At 39.2% G+C, this 15,446-nt stretch overlaps 1 protein-coding gene across 1 annotated transcript in view; it reads right to left on the reverse strand.

The window, feature by feature from the left end:
• LOC144769174 (serine protease 27-like) overlaps positions 1-15,446 on the reverse strand; it is a 94,639-nt gene that overhangs the window by 39,483 nt on the left and 39,710 nt on the right. The gene's annotated exons all lie outside the window — the stretch shown is intronic.

Genomic DNA, 15,446 nt, shown 5'->3' on the forward strand with positions numbered 1-15,446 from the left:
TGAAGCAGAAATATCTGCACGTGCACGGTATGGTTCCGTCACGGCTGCAGAGGATCAGGGGGCCTGCGTGGCTTCTCCGGCGCGTGGGGAAAGGGCAAGTCCCTATTCGGGCGCCATTATGTGGTAAATAAATAATTAATTACCGGTTCTATTTTTCAGGATACTCATATAAACAGATAGCTCAATAAATAAGAGTCAAGATTCGAGGTAGCTGAAGTTGACAGGCTTTAATCAGGCATAAAGGACAGGAACAGGACAGCCTGCACGGGAATAGGGTGGCAGGGCCCGACAGCTGTCGGGCAGGATCTGGGAATTGGCTAGCAAACTTTAACATCCGTGCACAATATATATAGTTAAACAAAATACATTATATTCAATACAGTAGGCGTAGCAATAGGCGGGGTTTGTAGCAGTCGCGAAAGATAAGGGCAAAACTGATGCAACAAGAAGGCGTGTACATAGACATGTGATGCAAACGTAACAGAATATGTCATAAAAGGGGCGGAAACATGGAGGGGGCTACCTGAGCAGCTGGGACCTCTAACCTAGTGGTGCGCGCAAACTGACAATGACGTGTTACTAGGGAGAACTGGGGGCTATGACTTCTGCGCTAGAAGAGGAGACTAAAGTCTGGAGTGTCAGAGCGACATGTACCCAAGGCATATCTGGTATCTGGTGTTTAGAGTACATGTTGATAGAATCCAAAAGTTATCAGGGCAAAGGCTAACAGACATTAAGACTGGTGCATACATTATTCTACATGTAGTGCGTGTACGAGGAATATTCTATGAATATTAATACAGTATTTCTCTTACATGGAGACATAAAGACTAGACCATGCCGGAGACTATTGATGCGATTCAGTAACTTAGGAATGCAGAGAAGGAGGGCTGAACTGATAACTAGAAACATAACATACTCTTGGCAGACTGGGAGGCAGAGCCAGGCCGAGCCGGGCACTGCGAGGCATGAAAGTAAGCTAAGGGTCAGGGATACAGGTGGGGGCTGTATCGCTCCTCGGAGAGGGTTCAGGAAACAGGAGCTGAATCTGAGTCCGGGCCCTTTTGAGGCCTAGAAACGGGGACAATTCAATGAATTAACGTGCACACTGTAAAACGTGGCAACGTAGCTTTACATAGGCCTAATATTCGTTGTATTCACGAGGACTGGAAACTGGCATACTAGGGATGGACACAACTGTAATTGCGTCTTTAATCGATCAGAAGGGAATACATGCATATCGATCATGCACATATAACATAATATGGGGAACACGTAGGCACATATAACATGGCAAAATTTACTTTTCCACACCTTCCCAGTGTAAGAATTGGCTTTTGTAGTCTGGTCTGCCCTGTTCCCATGATGCACTGGGCCAGGGACAGACTAATTTGCATACAGCCAGGTTCTGAAACTGGGATGGTGCAATGAGCTAAAAAACGGTGTTGGATCTAGCCCTGATCTTTTGACTGGGTGAGAGTACTCTGCTTAATTCAGAGACTCTGTCCATCACCACCCCTTGTTGTAAATTATTTTGTCCACCCTAAGCGTGGAAGGGTATACTCAGATGTGAGTCCCTTGCTCATTGCACCATCAGGATTCAAGCAAGCCGGGCCGAAGACGGCTGAAATGCCAGAAACCGGTCCCCGGAAGCTTGTTTCCTTCCCAGTGTAAGAATTGGCTTTTGTAGTCTGGTCTGCCCTGTTCCCATGATGCACTGGGCCAGGGACAGACTAATTTGCATACAGCCAGGTTCTGAAACTGGGATGGTGCAATGAGCTAAAAAACGGTGTTGGATCTAGCCCTGATCTTTTGACTGGGTGAGAGTACTCTGCTTAATTCAGAGACTCTGTCCATCACCACCCCTTGTTGTAAATAAGTTCACCTTGAATAGACAATGATATAACATTCGAAGAAATTTAGATATGAAATATTCTAATCATCTAAAATGATAAGTTTGTTCTGACAAGCCAAAATAAATGTCCATAACCCCCTTTTCCCTTTTTCTTTCTTCTTTTCCTCCCTTTCTTCTTTTCCTTTCTTTCTTCCTTTCTCTTCCCTTTTTTCTTTCTTCTCTTTTTCTTTCTTTTCTTGCCTTTTTCCTCTTTATCTTTCTGGGGTTCAAACTTACTGACACTTGCCTCGCACTTATATCCTAGTACTTTCTGTTGTCTCTTTACACTATAGAGAATATTAAGATGCCAATGTATAATTGAATAGTGTACTATACCATCACTTCATGATGGACAAAAATGTTAAAACATTTTGAAAAATTTAGAAAATTTAGAAAATTTTGATTCTTTGATGTTTTGATTGTTTGATTAGCGAATAGGATACTATATCCAAACGCTTTGAACTTAATTTGACATGTCACTCTGTGTACAAACATCATGTACTTTTTCCTTTTTTAATTGACACGAACATTCTCTGAATTTGTGCACTACGATACCCACAATGCAACACTCTAAGATCATGTGGGGGTATAAAATGTGCAACAAAGAAGGGACTCACCTACCGTGATCAAAGCCGTGGAGGCTGAAACGCGTCGGTTGAGCTTGTTTCAATAAAAATCTTTTCAACATCTGAACTTCCCTTGGAAGCAAGTAAATGAAACACGGGTCTGGGTTCGACCCTTGCGCTGAGCACCCGCTGTTAGTGTGCGTCTTTATGTTTGGACCCTTTTGTGGATATTATTTTGTAAGACTGCACCCGAGCAACAGAGCCTGACAGAGGAACGAAACCAAGAATCACTCTGAACGTTGAGCGCCGGAGGACGGGGCTGGAGGACGCCGCCCGCACGGGAGACTCAGTTCAGGTGAGTGAAGACAGCTGATTGAAAAGTTTTTCTCTTCTGTTGCACGAAGCGGCCATTGCTCTCCTGAGAGGCTGTAAAAGCCAGATTTGTAAACAATACGGCTTGCGCGTCTCCGGGAGGCATAGTGGGGAAAGTTTTTGGACTTTGAAGTTATTAAAATACACAAGCTTAAAGTGGGAAAGTGACACGAGTGACATGGAAGCGCGAAAAGGGAAACGCGCTACAACAGCGGCATCGTTATTCCAAGTGTCAGAGGCAACAGTTGCACAAGAGAACAGTGAAGCAAACGTGACAACTGCAACGGATCTGACATTAAAACAACAGTTTAATAAACGTGAAAGATTGTACAGGAAGGAGATAAATAAGAGCTGGGAGATTTTGGCTTTGGAAAATTATTTGGAAGTGAACAGAATTCCTAGAGGTCTATGGATTTTTACGATACCAACACACCCGGATACAAAAAGTGCTTTACTTGAGGACTGGGCAGAAAACAATACACAGTGCTCGATGAACATGATGCGAATTTTGATAAAGCACGCAAAAATAGATATAATACATATAACCAAAGAGCTGGACGAACTAGAAAGTGTAATCCAGGAGAGTAACGCAAAGGAAGAAATTCTGAAACTATGCAAAGATATGGATTCAAGATTAGAAAAATATGAGGTGGAAATCCAAGAAAGAAAAAAACGAAATTTTTTGAGAGATGAACAAGATTATCGATTTGGAAGGATTCTCACGTTTGCAAAGCGCTTTGAAACACTAAAGAAAAACTATCCATTACCACCAGCACAAAGGGGAGGCAATATGAGTGCCAGTGAATCTGATGTTAGCGAGAATGAACAGAGTGGCAGAACTCCATCGGGAACAAAAGCCAATTTTTTAGAGGAGATGAAATGGGTGTATGTAGATCAAACATAATCCAGAACAAGAGGCCGCGGAAAGAACGTGAACCCAGGCCGAGGAAGAGAAAAGATTGCCTCGCCAGCACCAGAAAAACCAGACGCGGTAAAAGAAAGAAGACAATACCCTCTGCGCAACCGCAAATAGGTAAAAGTAACCTGATAGTGAATCTGTCCAGCTACATATTAACACCGGAGGACGAAGCAGTCCTTAATAAGGGACTATCATTCTGTCCTGAAAGCCATGCAGATCGCACTCAAGTAAAAATAGACCTCTACAAATATATCCGCAAGCTTAAACTTGCCAAAATTCATGCAAAGAACAATAAAATGACTAATACACCAGAAGAACTATCCGAAGAAATACATGTGGCAGTGAAACCCACGATCAGTATTGAACAAGTACATGACTTGAAAACAATCTTTGACCTCTTATATGATCTGGAGGATAATGACATGACAGAAGGAGAAATATTAGCTGAACTTGCAATTGAAACGGATGCGACAGTAAAAAGTGGGCTAAAAAGAAAGTCACGGTATTGCCCAGTTCTACCTCCTGGCAACCGCATCGACCAATTTAGCGAAGCAGTTCTTGAACAGCTGGAGAAACTATCGAATTGCAGACAGGATAACAAAAGGGAAAACTTGAGTAAAAAAGAACGTGAAGCCATCAAGAACTTGAAAGAAAACAACAAAATAATAATTAAACCCGCAGATAAGGGTGGCAACACTGTGATTATGGACACTGAAGACTATCTTGCTGAAGCCTACCGGCAATTAAATGAGACCGCTAACTACAGTAGACTGACGACCAATCCAATTAACAAAATGATGTTGGATCTACAAATCAAGTTAACTCAATGGCGAAATGAAAATTTGATCAATGATGAATTAAAATTTCTTACCAACGATTTCCCTGTTATCCCAACGATTTATTTTCTACCCAAAATTCACAAAACTTTATTCCATCCCCCAGGTAGACCTATTGTTTCTTCCTGCAACTCCTTATATGAGAATTTGTCAGAATTTGTGGACCAGTTCCTTGCCCCCATTGCCAAAAACTTAAGCTCCTACATCAGGGATACTGGTGATTTTCTAAGGATCCTGGATGGCGTTGTGTGGAACAAACAATACTTGATGATAACAATAGATGCAGTATCGCTCTATACTTCAATACGTCATGAAATAGGCCTGAAAGCTTGCCAGTACTTTCTCAACCAAAGGAAGGTATCTGAGATGAAACATACGCAGATGCTATTAACTAGTATCAAGATGTGCCTGACCAATAACATTTTTTACTTTAACAAAGATTTGTTTAAACAACTTTGTGGTACAGCCATGGGCATCTAGTTTTCTGTGAATTACGCGAACATCACCATGGGGTGGTGGGAAAAGACTGTGGCCTGGGATGCAGAAAATTCTGAAGATCTTGAAAGAATCATCTTATGGGTTCGTTTTATAGACGACTTGTTTATAATATGGAATGGAAGAGAGAAACAATTTCAAGAATACTACACCAAGTTAGCAAACAACCAACTGGGACTATCCTTCACATATGAAACAAGTCGCACGAAGCACCCGTTCCTTGACACACTAGTGTACATAGAGGATGACAAGATACACTCTACACTCTATAGGAAGAAAACATCGACAAACAGCATCTTACACGGGACTAGCTTCCACCCCAAACCCCTGCTGAATAGCATTCCTTTTGGAGAACTCATGCGTATGAAACGAAACTGCTCTCAACCAGAAGATGCGGAAGAGAAAATGCAGGAAACCATCCAAAGATTTAAGGAAAGAGGATACCAAAATTATACATTGTCGAAAAATAAGAAAAAAATTGACGGTATACCAAGGATTGAAACTTTGATTCCCAAAACCAAAGTAGAAAAACGGAAGGCCCAATCAATTCCAAGATTTGTAACAACATACAGCAAAGAAAGTGGCGCTATTATGAGCAAAATGCCGAAACACTGGCATTTGATTGCCAAAGATCCAGATATAGGAGAACTAATTGGAACCAAACCTACAGAAACATACAAGAAAACAAGATCTTTGAGAGACATTCTTGTAAGCAGCCACTTTGAGGTAAAAGAACAGGCGAATTGGCTAGAAGAACAACGAAAAGGCTTCACCAAGTGTAATTCTTAGAAGGCTTGTAAGATTGGCAAAAATACGAAATCAATTCTGGAACCCAGTGGCAATACAATACAAGTGAAACAGAAGATAACATGCACAACGCAGTATGTTGTGTATGTTATAGAATGCAAATGTGGTCAGAAATACATTGGCAGTACAATCTGCCCCTTAAAGAAGCACATTCTAGAACATATTCGGGCAGTGAAGAAGAAAGACATTGCCTATGCTACTGCTAAACACATGATTGCATGCCAAAACGGTGACTGGCGGGCCATGCAATACTATGGGATTGACACCATCTTGCCCAAAGAACGTGGTGGAAATCGAAAAAGGGAACTACGCCAACTAGAATCCCGATATATCATCCGGTTGAAAACAAAGATGCCGAGAGGGATGAACTTTGATGAGGAACTTGCTGTTCACCTTGAATAGACAATGATATAACATTCGAAGAAATTTAGATATGAAATATTCTAATCATCTAAAATGATAAGTTTGTTCTGACAAGCCAAAATAAATGTCCATAACCCCCTTTTCCCTTTTTCTTTCTTCTTTTCCTCCCTTTTTACTTTTCCTTCCTTTCTTCCTTTCTCTTCCCTTTTTTCTTTCTTCTCTTTTTCTTTCTTTTCTTGCCTTTTTCCTCTTTATCTTTCTGGGGTTCAAACTTACTGCCACTTGCCTCGCTCTTATATCCTAGTACTTTCTGTTGTCTCATTACACTATAGAGAATATTAAGATGCCTATGTATAATTGAATAGTGTACTATACCATTACTTCATGATGGACGAAAATTTTGAAAAATTTTGAAAATTTTGTAAATTTTGATTCTTTGATGTTTTGATTGTTTGATTAGCGAATAGGATACTATATCCAAACGCTTTGAACTTAATTTGACATGTCACTCTGTGTACAAACATCATGTACTTTTTCCTTTTTTAATTGACACGAACATTCTCTGAATTTGTGCACTACGATACCCACAATGCAACACTCTAAGATCATGTGGGGGTATAAAATGTGCAACAAAGAAGGGACTCACCTACCGTGATCAAAGCCGTGGAGGCTGAAACGCGTCGGTTGAGCTTGTTTCAATAAAAATCTTTTGAACATCTGAACTTCCCTTGAGTGCCGCGTCCTTTGGAAGCAAGTAAATGAAACACAGGTCTGGGTTCGACCCTTGCGCTGAGCACCCGCTGTTAGTGTGCGTCTTTACGTTTGGACCCTTTTGTGGATATATATATATATATATATATATATATATATATATTCGTATATATATATATATATATATATATTTGTGCGCAAACAACTCCCGGCACCTCCTTACGGCGAACTGTGTGTCAAAATTTACTTTATTTGGTTTGTCATAACCATAAAGCATACATACAAAATTCAGATAAAATAGCAGCGACTAAAAGGTTCATTTAGTAAAAAAATTATATATTTTCTTGTTCATTAATTAAACACTTTATCTCAGGCCTTATCTATGGTCTGTTTCTACTTTTTGTAGCTGAGACTCTACAAAGTTCATAAATTTTACCCCGCGGCATAATAGGATGTTTGAACCTGCTCCCATCCAGCTGGTCACAGCTTGCCTGCAGGTACGAATCTGTAGGATGTTAAAAATTGGTTTCAATAAGGTTTTCCTCTTTTCTTTTAAGGGCACACATGTGCACAGGAGATGGCACAAGGTCTCACTGTGATAATCACATAGTCTACATTTTAATCCCTGATGTGTGTCCTTCCATGACGGGATCAAGTCTTTGGAGGAATGGTCACCCATTCTGAGGGCCAAGAATTTTGTTTTTAAGGATAGCCTGAAGTGCGCCATGAGGTAGGGTTGAGGTTTTAAAAGTTTGTACGAGTTTAAAATGGTCCATGCATGCCGCCGTTTGGCCAGAGTTTTTTTATCTTCTACCAAAGATAAGGATTTTGCATTTAGCTTGCAGATCTTTTTAAAGGACGATTCTTCCGGTGGGTTCTTCCAGATCTCCTCTAATTTGAGGGTTTCTAATGCTGCTCGCATATAATTCCCCCATGAATTTGGTTCCTGTTGGTCATATTGCTTTTTAATTTCTTGCCAACATAGATTGTTTAAGGGTCCCGTTTCCTCCGATTTCAATTTCCAACACCATTTCACTAGGGCTGCTTTCCTTTGGTATATTTGATTTTGCAAGCCAAATTCCAGCCTTATTTGCGCCGGGGATGACCCTTTGTGTAGATGAAACACGGATTTATATATTTTTGTCACGAGGTTGTTTAAAATGGCTGCTTCTTTCCCATGCCATATTTCCATTCCATAGGATAAAGAGGGTAGGATTTGGGCTGCCATTACTTTTAGCAGATGGTCATACGATGGGCATTGCAGTTTCTTTTGGAGAACTTTATACGCGAAACTCAATGATTGTGCTTTTGTAGCGATTACTCTTTTTTGGGTTGAAAGGGCCATGTTTTTACTTGTTGTGACCCCCAAATATTTGTAGGCCGTTACTTCCTCAATGTGTCTGCCTTTTGTGTACCACTTGAAAGATCTTCTACTGGTACCCGCCAGTCTCACCACTTTTGTTTTTTTAATCTTTAATTCCAGGCCTTCTTTCTCAAAGTAATTTGTTAATTCGGATATTGTTCTTTGTAGGCCTATCGGGGTTTGACTTAAAATTACAATATCATCCGCATATTGGAGGAATTGAATGTTTTCATTGGCCAATTTAGGCGGATGTCCATTCACGTTCTTGATATGGTCTTTCAAATCGGCCAGATATATGTTGAAAAGGCTAGGGGAAAGCACACAGCCCTGTTTGAGTCCGTTAGGTATTTTTTGTTCTGCGGATATTCTTCTTCCGTCTCCTAGTTTTACTTTTGCCCATGTTCCACTGTATAGTGCCATTATTGTTTCCATTAATGCTTTTGGAAGGCCCCAGTGGTCCAATTTTTTCCATAGGCGTCTTCTGGGAACTCGGTCGAACTGAAGAACTGAAGAAACGGACCACCAGGACATTCAGATGGCAGATTTTAATTTTCACTCCTCATTCCATGACGCGTTTCGGGCATCCAGTGCCCTTGATCACATACAGAGTTAGCAGTACGCCATGTTTTCTTATACATTTTTTTCCTTAAATTCAACACCACGTGACTAATGAGCAGTGAAGAAACACTATGTCAATCCCATAGAGAAGCTTAAAACATGCACTGGGCTGATGTTAAAAAACAGCATTGCATACCTAATGTGCACATTTGTTTTGCGAGACACAATAATAAATGTATTTTATATTCCTAAAGACATGTATACTCGCATTTTAAATATTGAGTGGTTTCAAATAAATAAATAAAATAAATATATTCATTATTTAAAATTCGAATAAATATGTACAAATAATTTAAAATATACACATTATCACACAATAATAAATTCCGATTTAAATATCAAAAAACAATGTGCAAACTACGCAATGATTATATTCCTGCTTGAATGCTTATTAGCCATGTTAACTTGGCTGAGTTAATACCTGCTTAATACAGAATTGGTTTTCCTCAAGTTTAGAAATAACCGCATAAATGCTCGTGTATCTTTTATAGGAAAATCCAAAATCACAACAGTGCATTGTTCAGTTATATATGCCATCTATATGTACATATATGTTTCAAAAAACAAACTGTGCACATTTATGTGTTATATATAATCTAAAGTTCATTGTGCAACTTATAAAATTGCATATAGTGTTCATTCAAAGAAAATAGTTTAAACAGTGTTTAAAAATGAGAGGCAAGCTGTCTATACCCTTATGATTTACGGTAGACAGCGGGCGAGAATAGTAACCTGAAAGTCTTAGTTTACCCAACAGGCTTGTTGGGCATATTAGCTGCCAACATTGTAGTCAGATTTAGACATATCAAATATGTACTCAATTTATGAAAGATAATATGTGTTCATAATATATCAAGACAATCCGAACTTCACTTGGTTAAAATGTCATAAAAATATCACATAAAATCAAACCATAAAAAAGACAGATTTATAAAAAAAATATGCATATCTTCTGTATTGTTAAGTCCATTCGGGAATTTGCTATCAAGTTCCAAAATAAACCTTGTTTCTCTTTGTCTTAGCAATTTTTTCCGATAGCCATCTCTGCGAGGGGCTGGAACAGAGTCAATAACAAAGTAGATAAACTCACGTCATTATTATGTGCTTCTTTAAAGTGTTGAGCGACCGAATAGGCCGGATCACTGTTAATGATTGTGCGTAGATGTTGCAATATTATCACGTGGTTTTAGCCGCTTGCCGCTAACTCCGGGCAGTTTCTTGTTAGTATTGCTCCCATATACTGTGTTTTCCTAAATCCAAAGCACACCTTATGAGTTACTTTTTAGTCCTAGCTAGATGATTACTAGTTAGAGGATCAATATACCCTCTGTCAAACAATAAGACAACATAAAACAAACATCAGTTCCAAGAACAGGAATCCAGGTAGTTCAAATTCAATGTCAATCTTCTTGTATTTTCATCAGTTCTTTATTAGTATTAAAGAAATTTGTATAAAATCTCCCAGCACGCCGTTTGCCAACACGTGTTTCGTCTTGCACTAAGACTTTCTCAAGGCATAAATACTGATGGTGGATGTCCAAATGTCAGCTGAAGATAGAAGAGTCACAAATAACTCCAAGCGTGATGGACAAAATTCAAAAGTTGCCGTGGAATCCCAATATAATTTCTAAGTACAGGCCATCATGGAATAAGTAGTTATCCCCACAGACTCCTGATGTCGTGCAATCAAAGTGAGTCAAACAATTATGTGCACTATAGGCTCCACAAGGTTATAGCGCATGGCCTAAAGTTAGTTGAAATGGCTCCTATAGGGTGGGGGATCGTAGCATGGTCCGAGGAGTATGGCAATGGTACGTATCTCTACCAGAGAAAATAAAATAAAATTCCCAGGTGCCGACACTGGCACACAGATTTACAGGTATGGTCGCTAAAAATTCAACAAGTGGTAGTGGCGTCTAGGGTGTCACAACCATGATACGTTGTAATCCAGACAGTCAAAGATCATAGTAGCAAAGCGCTCCGTCACCTCCATGTACGACTCCTCGGACCACGCTGAAATGGAAATAAATGAGAAAGTATACATAAAGTATACCAAAATATTCAATAACTTAGAATGATAAAGAGAATTAGTCATCATATAAACATTGTAAAGTACATTTATTTAAAAAAAACTTATATTCAGCATCCAAATTAACTTACATAAAAAAATGTAAGTCAACAAACTTTGATACGGAAACACATAACATCCATTCAATAAAAGAACCTGTAAATGACAACATACAAAATGTAACAAAAAAACTTTTCAAAACATTGCATAACATAGAGATTGAGATATGCATAACACTTTAACATATGTGAAAATGAGAAAGAAAAGAGAGAATGGCCAAAATAGCATTGCAATATTATTTTAACAAAAAAGAAGTCATCATGGTGGTTTTGGTCATAACTATTACACATTAACATCACTTGCAAAACTATAACTTAAACATAAACACACATATACAATATAAAACACATATATGAATTATGTTTACTAAATGAAAAAACACTTGCAACTTCCATAACATCATGTCAAATTTAATGGAGATTGAAACCTATAATCTTAAATTCAACAAAAGACATTCAAACAAACAAAGAAGGCAAAAAACACACAAGGAGAAAAACCCACATGTTGACAGTGAGTAAAATGAGACAAACAACAATAATGTTAACATTTCTAAACAACAGCAAAATTATGTATAGGTTTGTATGCTTAGAAAAGGCGCATATCACATTACCAAAAGCTAAACGAAAACAAAAATAAAATGTAGGTTTAGTAACATATTCAAAAGTATAATTTAGCAGTCTCAACTCCACAGGGGATTCTTGTCAAGCCTTCAGGATGTAGGATCTGCAAGACTTTCTCCACCCAGCGATATAGTTGCAAGGGGGTTCTGGGAGAACTACTCCCAGTCCTCTGGGCCTCCAGGTGACACTTGGAGGCCAGGGAATGCACTTTCCCCGCAGGTTTCTCCACCTCTTCCTAATTTCCTACTGTGTGTGCAGGTTGCTTGCTGTTCACTCTGCATTCACTCTGTCAACTATGCTGGCCGACACTTGCCTTTTCTGAGCTATAGTTTTATTTTGTAATCGGCCTCCAAACAATTGTGACTCTAACCTAATAACTTCATGCACCATGACTGACAGTTCTCCTTCAACAAAACAGGTATTTCTCCTCCCTTCCATTATCAAATAATAGACTTAAATACATTTTTTAACACACAAGAAAAAAAAATTCAATAGAAAAAATTAACATGAAACAGAGAATGCAAAAGAAACCTGAATTCACTGAAAAAGTTCTCATCAACAGTGGTCTGCTGCAGTAAAATGGCAAAGGATCATAGTCTGAAATGGAATGTGTTTTATAGTGTGATATGCAGGTGAAAAAAATTAGCCAAAACACATCAGGTGTGAGATGCTAGCATCCATCCAAAAACCACAAGAATAGTACAATGTTGAACGCATCCCTCAATGGAATCTTGCCATCATGAATCCGCCATTGGGACAATACCAGCACAACTGAGTGATCTAAATAGGCTCAGCAACGGCATAATGTTAACCAGCGGAGGACTCCGCCAAGTTGTCGGAGGTGAGCCGATTGTGCGATGGAAAACACTCTGCCGACACGGATGAAAGTTCAGACAGACACATCTAAATAGTGCGGGTGGAAATCCATCAGCTTCACGGAGTACTTCTAAACGCTGCCACGGAGGGATGATTGGAGTCCCATCAAGATCTAAATCTGGGACAAAATATGTAGCATGATTTATATCCTTGGCCTATATCTTAGCTAAGAGAGAGATCAACATGCTGTGGAAGTTATTGACTATACCCCTCATGTGACAGTGGTTGTGGGATCTCCGTAAATGGACTACAACAGAAAGTGACACTTGTGCAAACTGCACGTGCAGGATTTTGGGGGCTGCAAAGTGAAACATGGGGCACTTATCTAACAGCACTAGCATCCAGAATGGATGGCAAACCCCCTGATGCATGGGCATGAGCACACCCCTGCTCAGTGGGATGTCAGGTACACGAGTTGCAACAAAGTGGGGTACAAGTCCTCCCATGGTGCAGGGATCACATCGCTACATGTAGGGAGCAGATACTACCATGACTTGGGTTCACACTGGGTAGGAGGAGGTACAAGATATGTGCCCACATAGGGAAGAAAAACCCACATACAAGACACAATGAGACTACATGGAATGCAAATGGCTTGTTATTGATCAACATACTGTGCCACAGTGAAGTAGTGCATTTAGTCATCACATGGCCTAACCTATCCACCAGGCAGTCACGTTTATGGTTGTTACATTTTTTTTATCGAGTAAGAGTGGTGAGCCCTTCTTTTTCATGCTGTCTTCCTCAGTTTAATTTCCTTTCTCTCCCAAAGGTTCCCGGCATGATGTATGTGGATTGTGTTTGAAACTTTCTATTATGCATCTTCTATTGACAAATACGTAACATTATTGTACATCAGTTTATATATCCTAAGCAAGTTTTGGCAAGTGATTATATGTCATGTGTGCATTCTTATGAAAACTTTCCATTTCTGTATCATTGCCCAGCTCGATGTAACAAATGCCAATAAATAGATACTGGGGGAAAAAGGTACTTAAAACATTTGCTAGTAGCCCTTCACCTATGGCATACTGTAACAATGGAGTTGATTGTTGACTTACCTTCTAGAGAAGGTTATTTTATGAGCCTAGTATTCATGGATACCTTCACCAAAATAAGTAACTTACTTTATCTAAAAAGGATTCCCAGTGCCAGAGTGTTAACACAATTGTTCAATCAAAACATAGTTAGGGCTCATGGTATCATGCAGGTGGTAATTTACGACACAGGGTTCCAATTCCTTTCATGTTTTTGGAGCGCCTTAATGAAGGAATTGGGAATTTAGGTTAGCCATTCAACCAGTTACTGTTCTAAAATGAATGGGCAAATAGGAAGAACAAACTAAACCAAGGACAAGAGCAATATTTGAGGTTCTCCAAGATAATGAAGTTGTTAATGGGCAGAACTATTATGAGCCGCTAGATGTGCATACAATAATAAAATTAAACATGTTTTCACAGATTTCTCACCATTCTTCATGAATTATGGAAAACGTCCTGGCCCCTTTATTGGTAAATGGAATTGTGAGGTACCAATATTTAAGTAATTGATCTAATACCTATATTTCATCCAAAATCAGCCAAGACAAACGCAGAAAAGGCTAAGGAAATTTATAAGACACAGGCTGACAGGAAAAAGAAAGGAGCCATATAGTACACAGTAGGAGATAATTTTGGTTATCCTCCATCACCTACGCTTAAAGGAAAACAGGAAATTTTAGTCACACTTTGTAGGCCGTTAGCCAGTACAGCAAATTATGTGTTTAGTAACTGTGTTGAAAAATGCCTCAAACCTCTAGAATTCACGCAATATTTCATGCTTCCCTTCCTAAAAAGTATCTACCCAACTCCACTATGATGGTAATACAGAATACGAAGTCAAGAGAATACTTGAATATAAGAAAGTCCAAGAAAGAGCCTATTACCTAACAGATTTGAAGGGTTATGGGCCCAAAGACAGTTCCTGGGAGCCCTCTGATAATGTTCATGTCCCCATACTAAATAGATATTATTATAAGTTAAATTCATCAAACCCTCAGCCTGTGGACTGGCCTTTGAAAGGAGGTACTGTCAGGAATGAGAGTAACATTGCCGGTAGTGTTATTGATCATTTTGAGTTCCCTTCTAAGTTACATATTTGGATTCAGATATCCTTTTCAAACCAATGGAAACATCTGTGGAGAAGATGACACCATGAGACCTTCAGAGATAGCTGCCAATTTACACCTTAGGAAACCGTGAGCTTTAGGACCAACATCTTGCAATGCTTGCTCGTCTAATATTTTGCACGGGCAAGCCTTCGACTGGGCACTTCAATTAACAGAATTTCCTGAGTGAGCAGTGTCTTAGATTTGCACCAGATCATCTTAGAAAATGTAGCATTCATTCCTCATATCTTCAGGCAGTCTATACCCATTTAATCTTCCCTCACTCTTCTTCCTAACATCTCACTCAGGCTTCCAGTTATCATTGTTTTCCTTGAGCGCAAGTTGAGAAGTCAGAGGCAGCTTTACAATTTTGTACCCAGTCTCTGGGCTGCCTCCCATTTCTCATTGATATGAGGTGAGCTCTTTTCTCGCAGACTTCTTGTGAAAACAACTCACTTTGTGACATCCCGAGGATTTTGCGTTAAGCTCTTCTGGGACAGTGTAACAGGGAGCCGATGGGATTCAAAACGAATGCACTTGTGAAGAGTTAATTTTGAATTCACTTGTTTCACTTTTCCATTGTTTGCTAATTGATTTCAATAACAGAAGATATGCTAATGTCTTTAATGTACATCTTTTAATTACATAGTGTTTATATAGAACATATGTAAATCAGTGTATAACGGTATCCATCCTACATATTAGAGTAAGGTTTAATATATGTATATAGTT

This window comes from Lissotriton helveticus, chromosome 7 (assembly GCF_964261635.1).
Source record: "Lissotriton helveticus chromosome 7, aLisHel1.1, whole genome shotgun sequence".
NCBI lineage: Eukaryota > Metazoa > Chordata > Amphibia > Caudata > Salamandridae > Lissotriton > Lissotriton helveticus.